General features: G+C 42.0%; 1 protein-coding gene across 7 annotated transcripts in view; it reads right to left on the minus strand.

Annotated features, from left to right (window-relative positions):
• The window catches only part of MPP7 (MAGUK p55 scaffold protein 7), a 134482-nt gene extending 112610 nt beyond the window's left edge, over positions 1-21872 (minus strand). For all 7 annotated transcript variants that reach the window (XR_014943116.1, XM_085538781.1, XM_085538780.1 and 4 more), the window contains exons 1-2: positions 21757-21872; positions 17105-17179 (exon numbers count right to left, since the gene is read on the minus strand). The gene's annotated coding sequence lies outside the window, so the exon portion shown is untranslated. The remainder of the gene's footprint in view (positions 1-17104; positions 17180-21756) is intronic.

Here is a 21872-nt window from a genome sequence, read left to right on the forward strand (position 1 = left end):
AGAACGATGCAATTCTCCATCCCAGGAGGGCACTCCCTAAGCAGTACTTCACCTCCTCTTGCTTGGAGGCTTTTGCAATAGCAACATGCTCTACAACTCAGACAGCAACAGACATCAAGGCATCTGTTCAGAGAAGACTGTCATTCAGGACCCACAGAACATTTACACAAACAGGACTACGTTTAGCATTCAGTGCAAATGTTAGAACTGCCCAACGTTAGCACACCTAACTACGTTCAGTGCTATTCTTTCAAATCTGGTTGTGAAGCAACGCATTCCTACAGCACACAAACTATGAGCCTTATCAGGACACGGCTCACTGGGTGACCTGCAATTCCGTGACCCATGGCACAGGACTGTGGCACAGCAGCACCCAGCACTCCACAGCAAGGGGCTCTGTGCTGGCAGCAGGGGAACCAGCTTCACCATTCTTTTATCCTTTCTGAATCTTCTGGGCTCAGCTCTACCTGGCAGGCTGGGAACACACCATGAGATTTGCAGGAAAAATGGAAATATAGTGCAATGTGAAACATAATAAGATTAAAATCTCCCTGGCCTACTGCTGAGTAATATAGAGCTATTCCAAAATATGCTTAGAGTAAACCTCCTGGTCTCCACACCTTTCTTCTTTTCAAACTGAAGGAGCAAATACAGGAAAAACATGTATTTCCAATTGTTTGTAGGCCATTCAGAGCCCACACTAACCCGCCTGACACCGGAGGCAGAGAAGAACCACATCCAGGCTTGTTTGCATGCTACAGGTGTGCTGGCTCGCTCAGTAGGACACAGCGTTCTCCCCACTTCCAGAAGGTTGCCTGTCTTCTTTAAAGTACGAGCTCAGAACAAGTCACAGACAATCAGTAAAAAATAAAACAAAGTCACCTGCAGAGTTACGAAAGGAGAAGCAAACAGGATGGAACTTGCTGCCTTGCTGATCCACAGCGAGGCCCGGGGAAGGTGCCAAGTTACTTAATCCAAACACACAAACAAGTTAATGATGACCTGAGGGAGCAACACTGGATTTACACATTGGAGGAAACACCAAGTAGAGAACTGTTAAGAAACAGCCTGTATGTCAGAACCCAACGCCAGCACTTCAAAAGCTGTTTAGTTCAGTCCTGGGACTCCCCAAGATTCTGAGCCTCCCCAAGATTCTGAGCCTCCCCACGAGAGCACCACTGCTACCATTTGAACAAGGATGGGAGTTTGCAGTGGGAATTCAAATACCGAGCAGCACCCAAATCACCAATACTTTCGGAATCCCCTATCGTGCTCCTTCTGAGAACCAAAATGACTTCCTGTACTCAACAAGTTCACATGGTCTAAACAAGCACTTGACTTTCTGGGTTGTTTGGGGGTTTTTTTGTTCATTTGTTTTTATAAATTTAAATATCAGATCATAATGAAAAGATTAAAATGGTGACTTGGACAGTTTCCATCCACCCAACAGAGCGTCCTGTCCTCTGACCTCGTTGCACTTTTCATTTCAACTGTTATACAAGTGGAATTGTTACACAATTTGAAAAAACACTGAGGAAATACAAAAAAAAGTTCACATGACAGAATTTCCATATCTGAATAGCAGAAAGCAGAAACCTGAATTTTCTGAGGAACAGAGACTCCAGGATTTATAATCACATGAAAACATTCAGTTCCCTGTCAGCTGCTAATGTAAGTTAAAAAATCAATAAACCATCAGCATCTGAGAAGATGGAAATTACTTTCTGAAAATGTTTTCAGACTTAAATGACAAGACAATGGCATTACTCTCAGTTTCATAAGTAAAGATATCGGCTTCCAATCTAAAAATGGGCTCGGCACACCTTCTCGGACGTAAGACAAAGAACTGTATGAAGTCATGACAAATAACTCCCAAAATAATTGTGTAATGTCTTGTAGCTTTCCTGGGATCTCCATTTAAAGTCCCTCTCTAAAATTATGGTTAGACAAATCTCTTGCCACTCTGTATTAGTTATCAGAAAATATCTGACATGAACAGAACCACTCTAAGCCTTCTTGCTGCTTCTTTCATTCACATTCATATGCTCCATTGCATGGTTTTTTTTATTTTTTCTTGCAGATACAGAAGAACAAAGCAGCACCAAATTGAGCAGCTCCCCACAAAGCCACCCCTGCTGCAGAAACAGAAGCTCAGAATCCAGCTGCAAAAAGAAAAGGATTCCTGCAGCTCATGGAGGACGGGCTGAGTAAAAGCAGCTGCATTTTCTGTCAACATATTTTTTGTTGTAGATCAATCTCAAGTACCTTCAAAAACAACAACAAAAAAACTCTTTTACATTCAAACAATACCCTTTAAAATAAACCCTGATACTAAATTATTTAGGAGAGGTCTCTACTTACCCTCCTTCCTTCCTGTTTTTACACCAAATGTTCAAAACACCACAGTCACAGACACATCCCAGTACTCTGGGGACTCTACATTTGCTTAGTATCCTTAAAAGCAGCTGTCCCAATCTTCTGTGTTTCACATAATTCTAGTAACTATGTAACAAGCTTTAAATTAAAATTCTGGGGATGATATTATTTTGCTTAGGGACTTTAGAAACAGGCTATGGATTTTTCCATTTCCTTTCTCTCTCTACAGAAGCATGAGGCTTTCCCAGCACTTCCTCAAGGGAATAGGAGTCAGGCCCAGCCCTTGGCCCTGCAATAACTGGGTCGCAACATTCAACACCCATCACTACATGTGACTTGCACCGGGTATAAAACAGGGACACACGTTCCACTTCTGATTATGGGATGCTGCATCTCCTTTCTCCTTCCTTGTTAGGACAAAGAAAGAGCCCAAAGCCTCACCACCCTACTTGCAGTTATCCTCCTTGACTGAAATCCCTTTTAGAACAAGAGCAAAACAAATGAACAAACAAAAACTATTTCTTGTCACAGAAACAGCAAAAGGAGACGTTTAATTTATAGCACCATTCAAAAGTATGTTCTGATAGCAGTGTGTAAGTTAGATGAAAGCAGTGTAAATCCAAGTACATATGAACATGCAGAGAATTCTTCTGTGTTTCTCCTAGGCAGAAGTTAAACAAACCCATTTATAGCAGGGTGAGAGGTATCATACTGGCACCAGGTTCTCTAAACTGCGTATGAAAGTAATCACTATCAAAAGAAATATAATGGGAATAATGACATGTGTGCTGTCAATCAATCAACAGCTGTGAAATAATATCAAATGTGACTTTATTATATGTTTATGTTTAAACACAGACATATAAGTCTGTTTTCCCCAGCATGTCTGTTGAATATGGCAAATAAAATGTGAAACTGCACCTACAACATGTGAAGACTTAAGGACACAACAACCAACATGATTTATTATGACACACAGTCTTTCCAGGGCTCCTTTCATTCATGTTAAAACAAAGAGATTGATATCTTTAGGCATGAAGTTTTGACCAACATACTATCTTTTTAACTAACTCAAAGTCATAGAGTTACCACGTGATCCTGTTTGTAAGATGTTTATGCAGGCATGAAAATGTTTTTCCCTTTTAGGAAATAAATATTAATAAATGCACACATTAAACCGTAGCTCTGTCACATAATAAAGTCCTTCAAATTCAGCACTGCCTTAAGCAAGTCATTACAAGTTACTATTACAATCACTTCTTAATTGAGCTAGAAATAAATGCAACATTGATGAAGGCACTAAGAAACATTTAGGACAGTAAATATCTAATGGAAAAGGAGGAAAAACAAGAGAGAAATTCAGAGCGAGCATTAAAATGAAAAATGCCTCATGCAATTACTTAATAGGAAGTTGAATACATCTATTCTCTGGATCTTAGCAAATTGGGTTTGCCTTCTTTTCTCTGAATTCTATTAATATCTAGACATGATGATGCGTAAGAAGCCTGCAGATGCACTTGGATTTTCTTTTGTTTGGAACTGGAATGTCTTATCATTGCGGACATATTTATCTTTGTTATAGGTCCTACATGTTCACCCATGTTAAATTTGTTAACAGAAGCTTAGGTACACTACAAGAATCAGCTAATTAATTATGTTAGATAACAAACTAGGTTCATGTTTGATTTCTTGGACCTTACATATTCATAATTTCAAGTAAGATTGTATCTTAGTTATTTTCTCTACACCTGATCAACTTAGTTCATTACTTGAAGTGAGCAGTTTAATTTAGGTTTGGGAGCTGTATTATTATGGCAGTTATTATCTATATAAGAAAACAGAATCTTAACATATCAGCATCTGTAACTACATAATTTCACAGCCTGCAACTTCAGATCCCTTGACTATGAAAGATTCACCCTGGACACAAGGCAATTGCTCATCTGTTCAACAGTTTCAAAGCAGCTCCTTCAGAATTTCACCTATGACTAAGCTTAAAATCCAGGCTAACGAGCTGTGTTTTGTCCATCTTTGAAAAGCTAGAAGAGTTAAGCAGGACTACTAAATTAAGGTACATACCTTAAAAATAACAGTGCAACGTGACTTGGAATTCACAAGAGCAGTGTGTGCTTGGAAAGTAAGCACCCAGTTCTCTGGGATGCTCTGAGGGCTGCCATACAAAATAGATGCTTTGAAATGATGCAGAGATCATCCCTCAGCACCACACAGCTGAACAGAAGATGACCTGATAAGTCACAGTCAAGCTGCCTTGCCTACATCAAGATCTTTCTACACGAAGCCTTCAGAAGAAGCATCAGAAGAAAGACAACCATTTCCCTTTATCGCAGGGCAGTGTGAAAGCAAGCTTGAAGACATTCCTATCAGGATTTGAAGGCAATCATTTTGGACAAGATGGCCTCCATTGGACCTGTCCAATCTCAGTCATTCTGTGACCAAGGGCTCACTGGAGGTAGACCACTGCATTTCAGCAACTACTGTGAGTTGGTGATAGGCAGGATCAGAGCACACAACAAAGGGAGGCCTGGTATCCCACATGTAACTCACTAGGAAAGAGAATTCCTGCTGAAGAAAAAGAGATTGAGGAATGACACGGTCAGAGCAACAGCCTGGTAAAAGCTGGGAAGTTGAATTATATCGCAGAGGTAAGAAGGACTAAATGTTACAAGAATTGATAAATGCCACAATAATGAACAAAAGAGATGATACAGTCTAAAATATTTTCCGTGATCAAACATGTAAGAGCGAGCATATCTTATAGCTGTTATTGTAGGATTTGAAATGATTACGATTTAAATATAGCCTCGATATGAGCTGAATTTGGAGAGCATTTTCCTGTTTATGAGCTCAAGTGAGAGACAGAATAATGGCATCATTCATGGCAAATTAAGAAAAGATACAAGAGGAATTTTAGAAATGAGGATGAAATTACAGCTTGAATTTCATTATTCAAGAAAGCAAATAATGTGCTTTATTAACAACTGTAAGTTAAGATGTTCTGATAATTCATTTCTTCACTAATAGTAACTAATACTAATAAAGCATTTTCCATTGCAATTAGACTTTTTTTATTGTTGTTTTTGTTGGTTTTTTTTCTGTTAAGAAAAGCTGGCTACATGTTCAAACATTGCAGACAATGAAAATTTTACTTTGTTTTTCTTTAATTAAGACAATCACATTTGTAGGTAGTTTATGTCAGAAGAATTCATTGGAACCAAGATGGCAAAACCAACTGGTAGGATTTCACAATCTGCATCCCAATGGTACATAAAAAGGTGCAAGTGATGATTAAGGAAGACAAGGCACAAATCATTCACACTTCCTAAAGTAAACAGGTTTTTTTAATGCACTAAATCAAGTAAGAACAACATTATCAACACCCTTTTCTGGCTTGTCATTAAACTCAGCAACATGGTCAGCAGTGACAGGTTTTTTACCTCCACCCCACAAATCAAAACAGGATCCATTCCCTCCTTTTTCTGAAACCCAACAGATCAATGAATCCAATACATTTGGTTTGTCCCCAGTGAACAAACAACTGAAAACACAGGCAGAGGAATCCCTTCCGTTAAAATAATCTTAAAACAGTATTTGTTGATCACAACCCATTTCAGTTTTCAAGAAAACCTCGTGCTGTGTTACTTTCAATTAATGATTTACTGGGGAGGCTGCCTCTGCAGCTTCTAAGTTAGGACTGACATTTGAAATGGGCACAAGCAGGCGCAAGCAAATCATGCTGAGGCAAGCCTAGTTTTCCAGGGAGACAAAAAAAATGGGATAGATTCCCTCTACCCCACTAATTCCCATGAAAGCAATGCATATTGACATGAACTTCTATAAGCTACATTTGCTATGTTATTCATTTAAAATCATCAGCCCTCCTAGTTCTTTTCTAATAGTGTCAAATGATTTTTATAATGGTTATTAAGGGATGAAGGCATTGGAAACACACTCAGCTCTCCATCATCACATCCGTTCTCACCATACAGCTTCCTTTGCAATTTACCTATGTGAACACGTCTTGTTAATAACAAGGCAGACACTACCCAACTCCTTCATGATCCCTTTAGATCTCTCAGCCCTTAACAACCAGTGAATACTCCTGCCCCAGCCATGGAGCTGCACACTGTCCATTTGGAACAGCGGTGCACAGGATTCCTCTTCCCAGTCATTTCCTTTCCTCCATCCTGAAAACTATCACCTCCTTCGCTCCACGCTCCTTTCTTCCTGTTCAAAACAGAACACAGCTTAGATCATTACACTCCTTTATTCAACACCCTCCAGAGAAATTCAGTTATAGATTTCAAATATTTGTTTAGATTTTCTCTGATATTAAAGAGAATCCACTCATTTGAAATAGCATTAAAAAAAAAAAAAAAGAGTATTAGGCAGAAAAGCAGTTATGTATCTATAACACTGCCCTACAGTACTCAGAGTAGTAGTATTTACAGAACTGAAAGGTTCATCATTTTTAAGTAGTTTCAATGCTGTAGTTTCCAGGGCAGAGTTGAATCCAGTATCCACAGGTCAAAGCAGCAACAGGACTTTGTTTTAAAGTTCTGCTGTAAGATGCCAGAACAAATGATTGCTGGCCATGTAACGTAAGGCTTCACCTAATGTTCATACCGACTGCTGTTACTCTTCAACTGTCAGACTGAAGAGAAATACCAATAAGCTGCATAAAACTGCAAGTGCTCATTTAAATGCAAAGGGACACCAGACGATGTACTGAGGAATTACAAGCTTTCAAAAGCACACTCATCTAGCCCTGGAAAAGTGATGTTCCAGTGTGGTTTGGGTTGTTACTTAGAAGTATTTGGATAAGTATCAGCAAAGCTCAGCTCCTAGAGATTTTCAATACAAAAGCAAGCGCTAACATTATAATACAGCTTTGTGACTTCTAAATAGCACTGAAGCAGAACACTTCCACTTGAAATATTTAATAAGGCAGGAAATCTAAATCTTGTATCCAATTTTCTTTCACCAAAACCTCTTTATCCTCAATGTTACAGTAACTTCATTTATTCTTAACATTAACAGGTGCTGTTTGAATCCATTGCCAAAAAGAGGATAGGACACAAGCATAATATTACATTTGGAAACATGAGTGAAATTTGGCAGAAGCTAATGTGTGGAGGTATCTAAGACACTGCACATGTGCTCCTTGCTATGAACTGTGCCAAGTATGAAAACGACACCACTCTAAGGTAAGATGTCTTACAGGTCAGATGTATGGACTGCACTTGCTCCGTGCTGCGGACAACAACGGGTCCAAAAACTAAACCCACGGGGGCTCTCCACAAGCACAAATTCTCCTTCCACCCCACAGCCCAGCTCAGAAGGGTACAATCCTAATCCTCTTCAGAATCTTTTTCTTTACTGCCACTTTGCTTACTTTGTACGCTGCCTTTAAAGGAAGAAAGGAGTACATCCTGTTGCAGCACGCCCAATGCATAGATCCTCAGAATCAGGTGAATTGAATATACACCACTTCCTTTCAGAGCTGCAGAATCTTTCGGCACATATCAAACCCATTCACCCTGTTTCTGAATTTTATCTCCATTTTATCACCTAAACCATCTGAACCATTCTGGACACACAGAACCACCTTGTCCCAATAAGGATGAATCCAATCACCTTTCACACACTGTCATAGAAAGCCAAGGCACACCTTTTCTACTATCACAACATGTGTGTCACAGCATGAAGGTCATTCATAGCACAAAGTCATTCATCTATGAAGACAACTACTGTCTCACACAGAAAACCAGAAGATCTTGCAGGCTGCAGCTCAGAAGAAATACCAAATGTTATTTTTCAGATACCGAGTAACATTCTTCACTATTTCTTTCCACTGTCAAGTAACTCATTAAAACTCAAAGTTGTCTCAGTTTCATTCTCTGACAGCTTTGCCCAGAAAGCAGTACAACCTCTGAGTGTTATCACATAAGGAGCAGTCAATGAGGAGATACACATTTGTGGAGGCACACCCAGTGTGCCTGTTTTTAGGAGTCAGTGCTTTGGAAGTTTAAGAGCCAGCAAAGTCCCCTTTCAAAATCTTCTATTTTAAGCAATCTTACCTTCTATTTTTGAAGAGAAAAGCTATTTTTCACACAAGTGTTATGACAGCATTTAGAACTAAAGATAATGGTGTTCCTTCAATTTGGAAAGCATGTTCACAGTTGATTATCCCATTACTGCCTGCACATAGAGGTATCAAAAGCCTAAGACAAAACTACAGAAAGTCATATGGAATTTAGTTTCTAAAGCCCATTCCTAAGACAAAACTACAGAAAGTCGTGTCAAATTTAGTTTCTAATTAATAAAAATGTTCCATGAACTCTTAGACATACCCTGGCTTCCTACAACTAGGTTCAATGCACCAGCACTCCACATTATGGATTTCAAATTCTAGCCTAAAAAACAACCTTAGTCTCCCCAGCGTGTGGCCCTTTACATGCCTGCCTCCACACTTCTGCAGCCAGGAGCCTTAACCTTTATGAGCTACAGTGTTGAACATTAGCAGGCTTAAGCTCTTTCTTAAACCCGGGATATAAACAGTGTTAAGTGTTTGGTTTACTTTTTCCAACACATCAGTGCTTGGGATTCTAAATGGAAGGAAAGTAGGTCAGGTTCCCTACTGAAGCTCTCTCAAACTCTTTAATTTTGTAGTTTAATTCTACCAAATGCATCTGCCTTTCACATCTTTCATTACTATCTTCAGCATACAACTGAAGTGCAGTTCAATGCATCAAAAGCCTTAAAAGTAGCAATTATTTATAAATTTAGTCAGAAAAAATATATACAATCTCAGTTTTTGGTTCCTATGTAATAGACCTGACTCACCTTTGACCACAGATTTCTGCAGTAACTCATTAAAAACATGCAAAGAATGCATCTGCACAGATCAACCACTGAATACTGATCTGAACATTAAACAGCCTAAGGGGGGAAAAAACATCAACACAAACATGGACCCACGCAATCGAACATCTGCCTGCCTTGAACACTTACATTGGATGGTCTGCATTCTTGAATTACAGTATGTATACTGAGAGCCCTAATGATTGGACAACGTTCACAGGGCTTAAAACATGGAATTTTCTATTTTCATGATTCTATTAGTACACTGCAATAACAAGGAAGCTACTATTTGCTCCTTTTATCAGCAATAGTGCAAAGTGTAAGGCACACCCTCCTGAAGCAACTGGAAAAACCTGCTACGTGAGAGCAGAGACATCTCAGAGCACCCAAACCTTGGTGTTGCTCCACATTTCAATGGGGACATGGCCCGAGCCTGGCTAAAATAGCTGGGCAGAAAAGTAAGGGCTGTGCCTAAACACATCAAGAGAACAATAAAAGAACTGGGAGGTGGGGGGGTAGGGGAAATCCCAACTTAAAATAAAAGAACAACCCTGGCACAAGAACTGGTTATTACCAGAACTGATCATGAATAAATTTAGGCTGAGTATTACAAGGAGGTTCCTCATGGTTAGCACAATATAGCTTTGGAACAGGATTCTAATTAAAGTCGTGGGTGAAAAGGCCCAGCTGCTTTTAAGACAGAGCTCCATATGTCTACGACTGTACGATGAAGCCTACAAGAGCATGAAAATAAACTTGATGAATAGGGAGGTCCTTCCCTATCCTACATCCCTAAGAGAATAATAACTGTCAAGCAAATACCATTATTCTGATACAGCTTTAAGATATAACCATCTGTCAGACAACACCAAGCAATAATTAGTCCAGAAAATGCAAAAACATGAATATCACAACAGGATAAACTTTGCCAACAACAAATTTCAGAGTATCTTTTCACAGAACATTGTAGACTCACATCTACACTTCCCGTCATTTCATGCCAGAAACTTGCTCCTTTGGCAAACAAGAGGTGCACAAAGCACACCTCAAGGCACTGCTCACTTCCAAATTTGACAGCACTCCATACAGTTGGTCTCCATGCTGCTAAGCATTCATAGCATCCTGCACATACACAGCAGGTCACCTTACCACAACATCATTACATCTAATGCACAACAGTCCCTTTATTAGCTGCAGTCAATTGCTATGCTCAGCTCAAGCAGGATGAGGCAAAACTGGCTGCCAACTGCTTTGCTATTGAAAGGCTACAACAGACACAATGCACACAGCATTACCCAGAAAGCTGCTGCAGCCACAGTGGTCCAAGACACCACCATGGTAAGATGAGAGATTTTCTCAAGGAGACCACATTCAATCAAACTAAGCACAGCAGTTTCGAAGAGCAGGTTGTCTTTAGGACACACCAGCCTTTCAACCTGCTTGTAACCTTGTAACCTCAGTTACTTCTGAAGAAGGAAGGACAGCACTGACACCCCTGTCAGGAGAAATACAGCATGTAGTTTTCCCTTAATTAGCGCTCAATTTCACTTCAATATTTGAACTTCAAAACAACTTCCTTTTTGCAGCTGCCTTCCTGTATCAGTAAGCCCTTGCAAAACTGTTGTGTCTTAACACAGAAACACTTAACAGAAAGAGAATAAAGCTTGGGTCAGAGCAGAGAAGTTTCCATAAGTTGTCTCTTCTGGGCTTTATTCTCTTGGTGAAGCACAGAGCAAGGTGGCTGCAAGGGAGCATTTCAGTCCATTCTCAGTTGGTTTATATCACATCACTACATTTTCCTCTACCATTTTAGTACATCTGCTTATACCAGGATACCAACGCTTTTTAGACTAGTCATCAGAATAGCACACACTTACATTCACTGTAAGCGCCTGCAGATCTGATTTATAGTATATTCCAGACGTATGACTGTATAATTCAGACAAGCTTAAAAAAAGTATTCTGAAAGAAGATACTTGCAAGGACTTCCCATTGGCTCTACTCAGCATAAGAGGACATATTTTTACTTGACCTACAGTACTAATCTCAGTAAACTGGACCTTAGCAACAGATGCAAAGCTCAAATGACCACTTTCAAATCCTTAATGCAGCTCCACCCTCAGCCTCTGCTCATTTTTTTTTTGAAAGTAACACACAGACCTGTGCTTCTTGGCCTACGTAACAGTCTCTCCTTAATCCAGGAGCTGATCTTTCTAGTACCAGCAAGTGGGATTCCTGGCTATGACTTCAGCTGCATTGCTTCCTATCACACACAGAAAGGCGTACACTGGGATATTAAGATAAATTTCATAACTAACTTCAGAGATTGCTTTGATTATTTTGCTGAAGGATTAGGTAATAAATTCCATATATACGGTACTTTTGTAGTTCTATATTCTGGCATTTAAAACTTGACATTCAGTCTGACCAAGAAGTCTGGCCTAAAATGTAGGATAAAATCTACTTGAGCCAGTTTTCATCCTTCTGAGTATTGCAAAACTGCAAGCACACAAACTGACTGAAACACAGCTCACCCTTGCACAAACTTAAGTCAAACTGAAAAAGAGTTAGAAAGAATGTTTTGTAACACAAAAGGTCTTTACTCCAAGATAACTATTAAGAATAGAAACACTGTAAACATTTTAAAGCAAATAAAAAGTTGTCTATAAAAACAGCAGTCAGAAACATTCAAGTAGTAAGAGCTGCACCTATCATAGACCACTAACAAGCCTCTTCTGCTTCCTCCAGGCTTCACCCGTGGTCAACTCTCAGAATGTGCCATCAGAAATGCCTGCTAGTGTCCTACACTGACCCCCAGCCAGACTCCAGCAGCCTGTATAATTCTGCTGTGCCACTGCAATGACAGCAAACCTGTGTCCAAAGAAGAAAAGGGTATTTTTAGTGTTATCTGGAAACAATACTTCTTGAAATACCACCTTTGAAACGTGAATAGACTCATTCCTGAATGCAAATTCTGGATCTCAGCTGCAGCTGTTTATGCCAAGTATCAGGCTGAGAGTCATACAAATTTGCTGTTTTAATAGCAAGTTTATTTTTCCTTTCTTGGTTTATATTTAATACCAAGTTCACAGACCTATACAGGTCATTCTGACAGCTGGTACGATCACATGCCAAGTCATAAGCTAAAGACACCCATGACAAAATGTGACTTAACAGAGGTTCACTGATTTAACAAGCAATGGAGAAAGAAGTCTCCCTCCCAGAATACAACCTGATTGAGCTACTTGTAGGCATGGTCCCAGCACCAAGTCAGGACTGTTCTAAGGAGAAGTCCGATCATACTGCTCTCTATGATACTAACTAACAAAGAAGAGGAAATACAGAACAATATGCCCCACGACAACACAGCCTACAGACTGGGAACCACCAAACTAGACTGGGAACCACCATGACTTTAATTCATAACCCAAACTCAAATGCTACGGCTGAAATCAGTTTCATACTTATAGACCAAAGTAGCTGATCCCTTGACTCCTCAGGAAAGAGGCTTTTACGTGAAGTCTTTATCATATTCCTTTTAGTTACAAGATTCCTGGAGAACCAATTGTAGAGTAGACTGTTTTCCCTTATGCTTTTCTCCTTCCACTGCTCTGTTCCCTCTCAAGAGGAGTTCACAACATTTTTTTCCTGAAAAAGGAAGGCATTCAAGCTCAGGTTGGATGGGGTCCTGGGCAGCCTGATGGAGTGGGTGACAGCCCTGCCCATGGCAGAGATTGAACTGGATGACCTTTAAGGTCCCTTCTAACCCAAGCCATTCTGTGATGACTTACTAAGTCAGGACGCTGTATTACTACATACACAGTCTATAAAATAACTCAAAATGCAGCAAAAGAAATGAAGTGGAAGAGAAGTGGAAGTGCCAGAAGAAGATGCAAGGCAGCAAGAGTAGTGAGGTATTAAGATCTGTTAAAACCAGCTCTCTGAGAAAGAGGGTTAACATGCTTTAAATTCACATAGCATGTAAGAGCATATGGGTTGCAAGGCCAATGCTAATCATGCACATAAGGAAAGTAGTAGCCCTTTGCTTATTGTCGTCTCAATCCCTCCTAAAGAGAAGGGATTTGCATTTCACCAACCAGTGAATCAAAAGCAGCTGGCAGCAAGGAAAGGAACAGAGACACATGGCCTCAGAGAGGACGCTCGCGTTGCAGCCTGGGCAGTGGCACAGGAGACATGCCAAACCCCCAGCACAGACTGCTGCTGATCCAACCACGTCCTTCACAGACACTGAACACACTCTCACTGCCATCCCAGTGCATAGGAACTGCACAGACAGCAGCCAAACAAACACTTGACTATAATTAATTACCAAAATACAAGATGAGATTTGATTTTTTGGACTACTGAGGGAAACTTCATTTTCTATTTAGATCTCTATCACATGGGACAAATGTGTTAATTGAGATTTCTTGTGTAGCCACTCCAACATACTGGAAGCTCAGTGAGCAGCCACAGAAGGTCCAGCTCCTTAACTAAACACTTCCCTGTTCCTACAGTATAGCATTAAACTTGCCAGTTTTATACTGATATTAAACCATCTAAATGGGCACACAGTGTTTTCTTTACAGGAATCTGAAGATACAAAAGGAAGAAGCTTTCTCTCCAGAAGAAGCACCAGTATCCCAAGCTGAGAGTCTATGCAGGCACACAGTGCATCCACTGGCACCACGTGTCACTCGAAGGATGTTTAATGTCAGTGGGCTTATTTTAACAAGCTGCAGCGTTTTGACAAGTAATGCACATGTTTATTGAACTGATACATATATTTTAAATATTAATGTTACAACCAAGCCAAATGACAACATTAGAAAAGACAAAATAAGTGATTAATTAAGGTGGGGCACTTAATTCCCTGAGGTAAGCCAGCAGCCTGCAAAATGGTTGAGATCAGTGACCAGAATCCCTCTCGTCTCCTTTCAAGTTTAATTGCCATCATCCACTGGAAGCCAAAAGCACCAGCCAGAACTCATTAACTACTGTGATAAAGCTTTAAGTCTGAGGAGTAAAACGTAAAATCCAACATTAATGAAGCTACACTTAATCAGCTGCCATCATCCATTACACTTGTCCACCTACACAACAAAGTTACAGAATTAAACATTGTGTTACAGATGCTGCCCTCCCTATTCATGGAGAAGGAAAACAGTATTAAATGAAACAGTATCTTAGTATCCTCCTACAGTAACAAGAAGTCTTTCACTGCCTATGTTGGCCTTTGATCTGATAACCCTCCCCAGTAAAGAGTTAACGGGCTGAGACCACCTGTCTTCATGCTACTGCCCTCAGTTATTATGTTTCCTGTGTATTTTTCCAGTTAGTGAACTGTTACTATATCCCTCAGCACCTGAAACACTTGAACTCTCCCTCCCCAGCCTCGCCAGCTGCAGGTTCTTCCTATTAGAAAGGTTCCTGCATGGATTTAATGCTCTTCTGTTTTCACTCCTACTTTTTTTCCTGTTGAAATGAAGGTATTTAACAGCCTACATTTATCATTATAAACAAGTTCAGTGAAAAGCCTTAATGAGAATGAAGCTAAATAATCTTGATTGAGTAGCAAACACACGTCATGAAATCAGGAATGATTCATATTGAATGCAATACAAACTTTTAGAAAACGATTTTCATAGCTTCATTGGAAAAAAAAGAGAGAGAAAAAGAAAAAAAAAAAAAAAAGAAAAAAGAAAAGCTGATTATTCCATTGGCGTAATGCAGTTTTCTACTTTTCATTATCAACTACCCCTTCACCACCTGTTCTCTCCAGTACTTGTCTCAGTACTTCCTCCCTTCACGGTGAAGAAGTTTCCAGATGTAGCTGCCAATGAAGCCACATTCCTCCAGTTCTGAAATCAGCTATTTCCAGCCACCATTCCTCCATCATTCTGAACACCAGCACACACAAACACACACACACACACCACAGATGAAACGTGGTTCTCTTTCAGCAGACACGAACAGAAGGAACTTCCAACAGCACCCACCTTCCCTGCTTGCTGGTTGTAGCCACAGCTCCACATGAAGGACACCACACATCTTTCCTACACTCCTTCCCAAAACTGCTTTCCCTGATGACTGACCGTTCAGCTTCTGCACATTACTTTTAGTCTCATTGTTAAGCAACAAGGTTTCTTAGCACCAGGGAGCCTTTCCTTAGAAGCACCCCACCGCTCCCACCTTGCAGCAGGCAGATGAGCACCCAGTGCATCACTCCACATTTGCCTCCAAGCATGCTGGAACAGATTAAGCCATGCTGGGTTGTAGCACTGTATCTTTTCAGTACAAGGAAATTCTAGCATCAAACTTGAATGCTCTTTAATAGATTAAGATATCTGGAAAAGAAATATCCGAGAGCTCTGCAATGCAAACTGGGCACTCCTTTCCCCATTAGAAAGCAAGCCCTAGAACCAAAGCTAACTTGCCAAAGCTGCAGGTTACCTAAACAAATCCTAGAGACGACAGGGAGTTGCTGGTCCAGACAGTCTGGGATGCAGCAACTGACTCTTTTCAGAGTCCCCACATCTGCAGATGGCAAGAACAGCAGGGAAGGCAGGGCAGGGAGCCCCAGCAAAGCTGCTGACAAAGGGCTGCTGTTCATGCATGTCCCAGGCTGCTAAGAGAGCAAAGACGTTGTGCGAGTGTGCAGGGAGTAGAGAAAAGTTGAGATGAAACCTACAGAGCCATGCTGCACACCCCTGATCCTCAACACACCTGAACAAGAGGGTAAGCTGCTCTCTCAGGAGTTGGCTGTGGACACTTCTCCAGCACTGCTGGTCTCCAGACAATACAGCTTCAGCTTTCCCCCTCCACACACACATTCCACTTGCCACTAGAACACAGAAGTGAGCTGTGTTCACAGCTTCCCCAGTGACCCAGATTACAATGAGATAATTAACCACTCGTGAACAGCTACTTCATTGACAGCCTCTATTACTGTATTTGAAAACCTTCATTGCTGAGTCTACCGAGCCTCTGAAGAGAAATTTAATACTGTTTCTTTAGATGAGTTCTCTTCTGCAAATTTTCCAAACAGTGATGAAAGAGCACGGCTAAATTTGCAACTTCTTTTTCATTAAGAAAAAAAAAGCTTCTCCATCGGCCAGTTCAAGCTTCTCATCTGGCCACATACAGTATGTGAAATCTAAACATCCCACTCTTCCCTATAATTAGCAATGTCAATTACATATCTTCGGAAAGCGTTCGTGGCATATTGACTGTGAAACAACATCCTGCATTTCATATCTGAGACTACACTTCTGCTTTTGGAACAGATTCATTAGCTAAAGCCAAGTTCAGTCCACCAAACAACATATTATGAGAGCAATAAAGATGTCCCGTGCTCCTTACACAAATGGATGTAGACATTTCCAAGTTCTGAGGTGTAATTAGTAGCTCTAGAGCTTTTTACCTTACTCTTAAGTATGTTACACAATTTATCATGTAACTGTTCTTGTAGCCAGTCTTTCTTAACTGCTGGCTGTATTGGTAACACACTTCCCTACGCTTTCAAAACCTAATCCATCATATATCATGAAAGAACATATGGAAATGTAATCATTCCTGACTCCAAAAGAAAAGGAAAAAAAAAAACAAAAAACAGGCTGTCTTTATACAACAATAAATCAACATGTAATTCGAATTAAGCACACTTATACCACATTTCATTACACTGACATCTGACAGCTTCATTTATTAATACTAAGAAGAATATAACTCTTTTTTTGGTCTCTCATCCCATTCTACACACTGCCATGGAGCAGAGAAAACAAATGACAATGTAAACCACCATCAGAAAGCCACAGGTAAAAGAGTAATCATATGGTAATCCTACCTGTATGACTGTCTTGACTTAACAAGGATGCCAGGTACACATTTTCCAAATCAGGGAGCCAAGAATGTACGGAACCTGAAGGAAAAAGGAAAGGCTAACAGTATTATGACATTAATGTTGGAAACATGAAGTTTCATCATGTTTTTATTCTAGAATCATAGGATCACCAAGGTTGGAAAAGACCTCCAAGATCATCCAGCCCAACCAATCTGCTTCATACCAACACTTCCCACTAAACCATGTCCCTCAGTACAACAATGAAATGTTTCTTGACACCTCCAGGGACAGTGACTCCATAACCTCCCTGGGCAGCCCGCCCCCGTGCCTGACCACTTGTTCAGAGAATAATAAGCTTTTACTAACATCCAACCTGACTCTCCCCTGGTGCAACTTGAGGCCATTTTCTCTTGTTCTATTGCTGTTACACAGAAGAGGCCAGACTTAACCTCACCACAGCCTCCTTCCAGGAAGTTGTAGAGTACAATGAGGTCTCCCCTGAGCCTACTCTTCTCCACACTGAACATTCCAAGCTCGCTCAGCTGCTCCCCATAAGCCTCATGCTCCAGACCTCTCACAGCTTCATTGCCCTTCTCTGGACATGTTTCAGAGCCTCAATGTTTTTCTCATGCCAAGGGGCCCCAAACTGAACAGAGCACTCAAGGTGTGGCCTCATCAGAGCTGAGCATGGAGGGATGATCACCTCCTTGCTCCTGCTGACTACACTATTTCTGATACAAGCCAGAGCATCATTGGCCTTCTTGGCCACCTGGCTCACTGGGCACGTGGTTGGCTCACATTCAGCTGAGAGCTGACCAACATCTCTAGGTCCAGTTCTTCTACACAGACTTCCAGCCACTCCTCTGTCCCAAGCCTGTAGCATTGCCTGGGGCTGTTGTGTCTCTAAATGTTGTAAGAATAAGTTCCTAACAATCCTTCCTCTACAAAGCCTTGCCAAAAAAAAATAAGTCAGAAGAGACCTTAATTCAGGAGGTGGTGGTATGATGATATGCAAATTTGTTCTGTGTCCAAACCTACCCTAGACAAATTGGTCTTAAAGGAGTATTTTATTTTTCCTAAACGATTATAGGAAAGCTTCAAATAAATGGATACAGATAATTGACCGGGCTGATTTCTTCGTCCATTAAAACACTGCTTTTTTTTTTTTGTTCTTCTGTTATTAAGATACAACATCCCAACCACTTGACATGAAGTGTGCTAACACTGAAACACATCAGGTTTCCAACCGACTGTAAAGCCAGCTGAATTGACAGAGAAGACTGTTGGGTCTTTGGTCAAGCATTAGAACAGGCTGCCCAGGGAGGCGATGGGGTCCCTGTCCCTGGAGGTGTTCCATAACACAGTAATGTGGCACTTGAGGACATGGCTACTGGGCAAGGTGGGGGTGAGTTGGGCTTGGGGATCTCAGAGGTCTTGTCAAACCTTAATGATTCTGTGAGTAGCCATGATGGGTTGATGGTCAGACCAGATGATCTGAGAGGTCTTTCCCAACCTTAGTGATTCTATGATTCCATAACAGACTTTCAAAGGTTCAGTTTTTTATCCAGGCTGGGTTTTAGCCTGACTTGTGATTTCATTTAAGCTCCCCAAGAAGAGTGATGGCAGAGGCATCTTAGCCCTCACAACTGAATGGAAAAGTGACAAAACCAAGACACTGGCCACAGTAACAACATGTAATCCCAAGATATTAAATATATTGAAACACTCTTATAGTAGCTGCTCATCATTTCCCCATAGCTAGCAATTGCAAAATGAAGTCCAGTCTACACTTGATTCATAATGTGCATCACTAAATCATTTTCAAGACAGAAGCTGTGGTCCCTAAAACTGGTCTGCTTAATGCTATTACTCAAGAACATCCTTCCAAAGCAGGGAGAGAAAATTCAAGTCACATTCCTTGCTAGCTAAGCATAAAGAATAAAGTACCATTTCAACTTAGAAACTCACTAAAAGAACTTCACTGAATGCCTCGTGGTGACCCTCAAAAGGTCCTGGAAAACCCACGAGCAGAGTCAGAGCTCTCAGCTGCCACACAGCCAGAGAGGTGTGACACAGAGCAAGTGGGCTGTGCTGCCCGGGGATGTTAAGGATACTGCATGATGAGACTGATTTGACATGCATTAAGTAATGCTTGTTCCCTCTTGCTCTACTTCAGTACTACTACCTGGCAAGGAAGCCCAAGGTATGACATCACTTATGATATAAATACTCAGGATCCACTGCAAGCAAGCATCAATTTATTATGTCATATATTTCTAAGACTAAAATTAGGAAGGGACAAGTGAATACGCTACATCTTTTCCTTAATGAACTATGTATAGCTGCAGCCAGGACGAGAACTTCCCAGGAGATGGGGCAGGAAGAACACACACACCTCAGGCTGGGATTAAGCTGTATTAACACAACTAAGTGGAAAGCTTTTGGGACTCCCACATTTAATTCACTTGCGCTCGGTGGTGAAAATGGCTTCAGTCACTACAACAGCTTTCAAAGAGGTAGAGCAGGAGATGAGTAACGGAAGTTTTGCTAGCAGCAAGACTGGATTTCTTCCTGCTTTTACTTATCATCATAGCAAGTTCTGAGATAACCCTTACATGGAGGAACCAGTTTAGGTGTACTGAACTACTTTTCTTACGGTCCTTCTGCTCCCTTCCATATGTTACAGATAAATGAAAGGCTCAAGCACGCCTGGGTGTTAGCTGCATAAGGAGAATTCAGCAGAGGAAAGCACAGTCAAAGCTTCACTTCTAGTCAAGGGCTGTGCTGCCACATCCTGAGAACAGATGGGAGTTCCAGCAGTTTCCACCAGCATCTTTCTGAGAGTCGCAGAGCTCCCACCACGCGCTCAGGAGGGGGCTGGCAATTGGCACTTTGAGACGTACTTATGGATGCTCCCTATCAATTTTAATGAGGGTGCGAATTAAGCGTCCAGAGTAACAGTATATTAATCTGCCTTCTCTGCAGCTGGTTCTAACTTCTGTACTGTGCTCTTACAAACCTGCAGCACTGCACCTGCCTAATATGAAAACTCAATTCCAACCACACCAGCCCAGAAGCAGAGCCCACACAACACAGCCTCCTGGTTCTGATAAGGGCTGCTGACAGATGCCTGAGGAAGAGAACAATAATCAAGTAAACACAGAGCAATGTTTCCTCAATGCCACTTGACAGCAATAAGCACCTCTGGGACTCCCTCTGTCTCCATTTCCGTGTACACATGTAAGCAGAGAGATGGTCAAATCCAAAACCACCCTAAGTCCAAGCCCATTTAGATCTACCTTTGGCCATTTATGCTACTGCATTACTCCTCATCATACTGATGAATAAACATGCACAGCTGAAACTGCCGTGTCCCTTTCATTCATTCGCTGCTCTAAGAGATTAAATCCTAAAAACTAAATTAACTGTTGCTTTAAGGCTGCTTTTAGAAACTGCGTGTAATCGCCCGTTCTAAATACAAAAAGACTTACTCAATCCAACAGTGACATTTATCAAAATCCTAATGATAATTCTGAGCGAGATCAGAGATTTAATCGTCCATATCAAACAGGAAAATGCTGTTTATTCTAATTACATGAATAACGAAGCTGTAAATTAAGTCAGATCTTCCTGTAAATACGAGAGACATAATCACCCCTGCATTAAAAGGTCATGAAGGATGACACTAATACCTCATACCAAAATTCTAATGGCTACATTTTAAAACGGACGTCTACAAAAGACACTTTGTATCTTAAACTTAATAGGGAATGATGGCTTTGTATCTTAAACATAACAGGGAATGATGGCTACAAGCAGCTCTCCTTGAAACCAGAACCTCGACCTAAGGATGCCTGAAATAAGAACTACGAACCTCACTGGAAAACATAGGAAGGAGATGCTGAAATTTAGTGCTGGAGAGAGGCTGAAGGATGGCAGCCCTGAAACACCCTGAAGTTATTGCACAGCACGCTGTGCAGGAGGGCAAGGCTGAGATGAGCGGGGCTGTTCAGGAAACCAGGGACTGAGCAGCAGCAGCAGCAGAGCCCGGAGCTCAGCGGGGAGGCACCGCGCTCCGATCGCTGCCGCATCCAGGGGTCACCGCTGCTGCTCACGTGCAGCTCGCCCAACTAATAAGGCTATTTACGGATGTTTTAAGGGCTCGCTCAACGCAGATTAAGCGTAAGCATTAACAAACCACCGAGGGGCCGGCTCCACGCCTGAGTTACGCTATTCTCAACCAACCTACGAGCACACCTCGCGGTACGGGCAGCCGACAATTAACATTTACGGCTCCGCGAGCCCGGCTGCGCGCCCGCTGTCCCCTCCCGTTCGCTCCCATCTATTACTTCTCAGGACGAGCTCCCACTACCCCAAAAGGCTCCAGGATCCGGACACAGCGGCTCAACCCTCCCCACGGCCCCAGCCCAGCCGGGATCCAGCCCCGGGCCCGACCCTGAGAGCGTCGCGGGGCTCAGGGGGGCTCAGGGAGGCAGCGGAGTCTCCCCGCCGGCTCCCTCAGGGGGCGGGGGCCATCTTGGAACCTGCGGGAGGGGCCGCGCCCCCGGCCCGCCTCACCCCGCACCTGCCCCGGCCGTGCGCCCCTTCAGCGCCCCCCGCGCGTCCCGTTCGCTTTGCTCGGCGGCGGCTCCTACCTCCGGCCGGGTCTCCCGGGTGCCGGCGGGCGCCCCCCAACCTCCCTCTAGCAGCGAAGCCGCGCGCCCCGACTCCACATCGCCGCCGCCGCCGCCGCTGGGCCGGGACGGGCCAC

Source organism: Coturnix japonica, chromosome 2 (assembly GCF_054131305.1).
Source record: "Coturnix japonica strain WE chromosome 2, WE-NBRP24, whole genome shotgun sequence".
NCBI classification, from domain to species: Eukaryota; Metazoa; Chordata; class Aves; order Galliformes; family Phasianidae; genus Coturnix; species Coturnix japonica.